This window comes from Octopus bimaculoides, chromosome 10, assembly GCF_046866305.1.
Source record: "Octopus bimaculoides isolate indiv1 chromosome 10, ASM4686630v1, whole genome shotgun sequence".
Classification (NCBI taxonomy): Eukaryota; Metazoa; Mollusca; class Cephalopoda; order Octopoda; family Octopodidae; genus Octopus; species Octopus bimaculoides.
Window position 1 is genome coordinate 25490148 of NC_142937.1, and position 6329 is coordinate 25496476.

The 6329-nt window shown below is 52.5% G+C and overlaps 1 pseudogene; it reads left to right on the top strand.

The window, feature by feature from the left end:
- Positions 1-866: 866 nt before the first annotated feature.
- LOC149133491 (small subunit ribosomal RNA) lies at positions 867-3457 on the top strand (annotated as a pseudogene).
- The last annotated feature ends 2872 nt before the right edge of the window (positions 3458-6329 follow it).

A 6329-nucleotide genomic window follows, 5' to 3' on the forward strand; every position in this document is an offset into this window, starting at 1 on the left:
TGCTGAACCGCTGGTGCAATAGAAAGGCCGACGTCTTGGCCGCGATACGAGCCGCGTGAGTGACGTGGTCAGTACCATGACGGGATCCGACCCGCAAACTTGCTGGTCGGACCCGCGTACACCGCCAAGCGATCGACTCTACACGTCCGGCATGTCCCGCCTGAGAGTGAGCGCACTCACCTTTGCTGTCACCGTCGTTCTACGTCTCACGCCGTGGCAGATCCGCTCGGACGCCCGCCCGCCGGCCGGCAGCCGCCGTTCCGTTCGCACTGTCGCCATCCGCCTATCGGTTTCCTCCTCGCCCGTGCCTACACGCCGTCGCTAGGGTCGTCGATCGCGTAGGCTCTCCGACTCGAAGGGATGTCCTCGCCTCTCCTTTCTGCCGACGGTCGGACCCGCGTAACCCGCCGCGCGATCGACTCTACACGGCTGGTGCGTCTCCGATTCTTCCGCCGTCCACCCGCCCGCCTTAGAATGAGCGCCCTCGCCCTTGCTGTCACCGTCGTTCCACGCCTCGCGCCGCGGCAGATCTACTCGCTCGCCCGTCCGACTGTCCGTCACTGTCGCTGCCGCGGCGGCAGTCAGAAAACGGCCCATCTCGCTTCGACCTGTACCGGCGGCCGTCCTTCTGCAGCGGCCCGGTGTGCGGTAGTCGGATCGCAAACCGTTTTTGCATGGCGAACTCTTTTGTTACGCGTTTCCGATTCTGCCGCGGTGGAATAGAACGTGTACGTACGAACGGCCACCTCCGAGCGCTCGTCTGGTCGATTCGTCGGCGGCGGCCGATTCAGCTTCTCCTTTTTTCTCGTTGTTGCCGCTCTCAACCAGGTATCGTCGTCCTCCCACTCGCTGCCCGACGACGACGATACCTGGTTGATCCTGCCAGTAGTCATATGCTTGTCTCAAAGCTTAAGCCATGCAAGTGTAAGTTCATGCCGTAAACGAATGGTGAAACCGCGAATGGCTCAGGAACCGGACCTAATCCTCGGGACCGTATTCCTCACCGCGAAGAGAGTGGATAACTGTGGCAATTCTAGAGCTAATACATGCAACCGAAGCCGCGATCACAGGTCGCACCCGAGCGTCGGGCCGAAAAACGGCTTTCGGCAGCCGCCACTACGTCTTCGCGTGCTAGGCCGGCGCCCGCTCGGCCGGTCCAGGGCTGCGTACCCGCGCCAGTCCCCCGGTCGCGACGATACGGTCGGCCTTCCGTATTGGTCGCGGCGCAAATATTAGACTGAGACCGACGCGTACGGGCCGTTGCAGCAGCGGTCGCGCTCCGCGCGCGGGTCGAGGCGTACGGCTTCACGCCCCTTCGATTTTGGTGACTCTGGATAACTGTCAGTACGATCGCACGGGCTAGTATCGACTAGCCTTTTCGCGACGGGTCCGCTGCGAGTCCGCCCTATCAACTGTCAACGGCCCGGTAAGTGCCGACAGTGGTGGCAACGGGTAACGGGGAATCAGGGTTCGATTCCGGAAAGGGAGCATGCGAAACGTCTACCACATCCAAGGAAGGCAGCAGGCGCGCAAATTACCCACTCCCGGCACGGGGAGGTAGTGACGAAAAATAATGACGCGGGACTCTGTCGAGACCCCGCGATCGGAATGAGTACACTTCAAATCCGTTAACGAGGACCGACCGGAGGGCAAGTCTGGTGCCAGTAGTCGTGGTAATTCCAGTTCCGGTAGCGTATATTAAAATTGTTGCGTTTGAAAAGTTCGTAGTCGGAATTCGGGTCTCGAAAACGTGCCCCAGCACGTTCGGGTCGACGGCGCCGTCGCAGGCGCGCCTCGCGCGCGTCCGCTTCGGTTGTCCGTTCGCACTCCCGGCCCTATTCGCCGGTGCGTGCGCGGTCGGGCCGCGCAGTTCTGCGCGCATCGCCGCTTCGCCGCTGCGTCGGCCGCTTCGGCCCCGTCTACGCCCGTCCGATTTTCACGTGCGTGGCTTCGCTCCCGCGTCGCCGCCGCTTCTGCCGGTTTGCGGGAAAGAAACGAGGCAGACGTCGTCGGGCGTCGTCGTCGCACGCGTTGCGGTAGCGTGTCCACCTCTCAGTCGTTTCGGCCCGCACGGTTCCTCCGAGGGTGCTCTTCGCCGACTGTCCGAGGCGGCTAGTACGTTCACTGTGAAAAAATTAGAGTGCTCAGAGCGAGCCCGGCCAGCTTGCATGCGAAATTCATGGAATGATGGAAAATTGCCTCGTCCGCGCGTCATCCGTCGGTCTCCGTTCACGACGAGGCAATGATCAAAGGGAGCGATCGGAAAAACTCGTATTGCGACGTTAGAGGTGAAATTCTTGGATCGTCGCAAAACGCACTGCAGCGACGGCGTGTGGCAAGCACGTTTTCCTCTATCAAGAGCGAAAGTAGGAGGTTCGAAGACGATCAGTTACCGTCGTAGTTCCGACCGTAAACGATGCCGACTGGCGCTCCGCCGGCGTTTGCTTCGATGACCCGGTTGGGAGCCTGCGCGGGAAACCATAGTCGGTTCCGCGGGGAGTATGGTTGCAAAACAGATACTTAAAGGAATTGACGGAAGGCACCACCAGGAGTGGAGCCTGCGGCTTAATTTGACCCAACACGGGAAAACTCACCCCGTCCGGACACCGGTAGGATTGACAGATCGATAGCTCTTTCTCGATTCAGTGGGTGGTGGTGCATGGCCGTTCTTAGTTGGTGGAGCGATCAGTCTGGTTGATTCCGATAACGAACGAGACTCCGGCCTGCTAACTAGCGCGTCGATTAGTGCTTTTCCGGTAGCGAGGCGCGCCGAAGCCGTCGTCGGTAGCTCCGTGCGCAGCCTGGGCTTGCCGTTGCCGCCACTCTCCTTCGCGTCCGGCGCTGCGGCCGCGTCCGGCTGCCGCTCTCCCTCGTGAGGTGGAGGTCCTGGCGTGGTTGCGGCGTCGGTTGTGGAGCAGCGGTGGTGACCCGGTCGGCTCGGCCCGCGCATGCCCGGCGGCGGCACGCCGTCGCGCCCGGGCCAGTCGGTTGGCGAACGCAGTGCTTCTTAGAGGGACGGGCGGCAGAAATCCGCACGAGGCGGAGCGATAACAGGTCTGAGATGCCCTTAGATGTCCGGGGCCGCACGCACGCTACACTGGAAGTATCAGCGGACGCGTCTCCCCCGGCCCGAGAGGGTCGGAAACCTCTGAACCACCTCCCGTGATAGGGATCGGGGCTTGGAACCAACCCAGTGAACGAGGAATTCCCAGTAGGCGCGGGTCATCAGCCCGCGTCGATCACGTCCCTGCCCTTTGTACACACCGCCCGTCGCTACTACGGATCGAACCGGTGAGGTCTTCAGATCTGGCCGACGAGTCCGCTTACGCGCGGCGGCGTTCCACGCCGTCGTCGGCGCGTTCTCTGATGGCCCGGAGAAGAGGACCGAACTCGATCGCTTAGAGGAAGTAAAAGTCGTAACAAGGTTTCCGTAGGTAAACCTGTGGAAAGATCATTACCGCAGCAGCAGCAATCGAATGCCGTCGTTGCTGTTGCCTGTTCCTCCTCGCATTCCGGCGCGATCCAACCGATTTTGTAAGCCGCGGCCGGGCCCCCTCGCACTCGTCGGCCCTCTAACAGTGCAGCTGTCGAAGAAGCGGCGAACGCCCGCACTTGTTCCGCCGCCGCCCAGGTCGCTGCTGCCGACCGCGCAATTCTCACCCAGCTTGCGCCCGCCCGACAACCAGTGCGCTAGGCCGACGTTGCTGCACGCTTTGCGGTTCCACGAACCTCTACATCTCTCTCCACATCTCCCGTCGCTCCACGAAAGCGCAAGCACGGCTAACCGACGGAGACAGCCTAACGCACCTCGCCCTCTGCACGACGCAGCGAGTCACGAAAGCGACACGGCCGCTCGCCATTCACGCAAACGCGCGCGACGAGCGGGAACGCCCGAAAAGCCGCCCACTGCCGCCAGTCAGTGACGAGCATCGGCAACCTACCCAACATGGAAGCCGCGGACGCGAGCCTGGGTGAAGCCGACCGCGAGTGCAGATCTCGGTGGTAATAGCAAATATTCGAATGAGACCTTCGAAGACCGAAGTGGAGAAGGGTATCGTGCCAACAGCGGTCGAGCACGGGTCAGTTGGTCCTAAGAAGCGGGCGAAAGCTTCCACGAAAGGCGCCGGATCCGTCGCGAAACGAAACGAAACGAACATACTTAAGTACCTGAATGAATTTTCTTTAGAAATACCTGTAGAAGATTAATAACTTTTCTTGTCTCACAGTCAATCCCTTCCTTTTGATAATGTTTCTCACAAGTGTGTGTGTCTGAGACTGAATATATATATACAGGAGTTGGACAAAATAATGGAGACACCTTAAAATTTCAAACAGATTAATTTTAATATGGGGTAGGATTGCCTTTGGCAGTAATTTCAGCTTGAATTCTGCGAGGTATAGATTTGTACAAAGTTTCAATTGTTTCCAAAGGAATTTTTGTCCATTCTTCAGCTAAAACAGTCTCCAGTTCTTGTAGGAATTTAATAAAAATGATGAAAAAATTTATATAAAGAAAATATTACTGGTTTCAATGATGAATCTCATCTTATCAAATGTTAGTAAAAATTTATAAAAATTTGAAGTAAAAACAGTTTATCTTCTGTCTATGGGTCAAAAGCATGTCTGGAAGTCTTCTTTAAATATAGTTTGGTATGGAGTTCCAAGTGTTTGAGAGTAAGAGAAGGCTGTAGTTGTCTATTGCCTAAAAGAAAACTGTGGGTTCTTGCCAGGGGAGTGGCTGAAAAAGCATTTATCCAATAGATTTTATGTCCGCGTGTATATGAGTGTGTCTGTGTTTGTGTGTATTGTGTTGAATGTCCTTCAATATGTTTGGAATGTAGCCAGTTGTGTGTTGATGGGTGTGTACGTTGTGATAAATGTCTTGTTGAAGAAAGAATTAGGATTTTCCTTTGGTTTAGAGGTATTCTTTTGAGTGTCTCCACCTGTGTATATGTGTGTGGTCACTAGCTGTGTGTATGTGTGTGTGTCTATGTGTGCGTGTGTATGTGTGTGTGTATGAATGTGCGTTTTGCGATGTTTTCTTTTGTGTGTATGTGTGTCTGTGTGTGTGTGCAGAGATGTGATTGTGTGTGCATTTTCTGTGTGTGTGCAGAGATGTGTGTATATGTGCAGAGGTGTCGCTGTGTGTGTGCAGAGGTGTCTGTGTGTGTATGTGTGCAGCGGTTTGTGTGTATTTTGGGATATTTTCTTTTGTGTGTATACGCGCGTGTGTGTATGTATGTGTTTTTGTGTGTATGTTTTTTTGTAATGTCTCTTTTGTGTGCATGTGTGTGTATATGTGTGCATGTGTTTTGTGATGTTTTCTTTTTTGTGTATGTGTGTGTGTGTATGTCTGTGTGTGTGTATGTCTGTCTGTGTGTGTGTGTGTGTGTGTGTGTGTGTGTGTGTGTGTGTGTGCAGGCATGTATATATTGGAAAACGATTTACGAAAAAATTTTTAGCTATTGGTTTTGTTGTTGTTGTTGGTATAATTTTGCATTTGTCAGTATTCTTTTTAGTGATTTGGCTTGCTTTTCACATTTGATGAATTTGTGTGTTTGTAGAATGTGGTTCATTTTTGGATCCCTAGTGAGCATTGGTAGATTTTGAATAATGGTGTTTTATGCCTCATTGTTTCTTGGGTTGTGTGTCGATATATAGGGTAATATTTGTAGATGAAGTGTGAGATTTTATTTTGTTTCCTTTAGTGTTTTGATATCTATTTTCTTGGTATGTTTAATCCCATCATCTATAAGTGAGGGTGGATAGTGTCTCTTGGCTAGTGTGGTTCTGAGGTCTGAAGTCAAAGGTCCTGAGTATTTGTATCAGAGACTATTGTGCAAATCCTTTTTGCTAAATTAAAAGGAATATTTCTTTTGATTTGTTTTGGGTAGCATGAGCTAAACAGAAGATATTGATTTGAGTCTGTTGGTCTATAATAGACATTAGTTTCAATTTGATTGTTGACTTTTTTCATCAAACATATCAAGGAATAGGAGTTGTTCTTTACTGTACTCCATTGTAAACTGAATATTTGGATTTATACTATTTTGTAGTGATTTAGATTCAAAAAATTTATCAATGGTCTCATTGCAAATGAAAAAACAGTCATCCAGATATCTTTTCCACTTCTCTTTTATATAGTGGTAGAATGGGTATCCATATTTTTGTTGTGATACTTCCTATATGGTTAATTCTAAATATCCCATTATTAGGCTTGCAAGAACTGGGGCTGCTTTTGTTCCCATCAAAACACTATTTCATGTTGTTCTGTAGTCAGTTTGATACATGACATGTGGTACACTGTGTATCTGTCCATACATCCATAC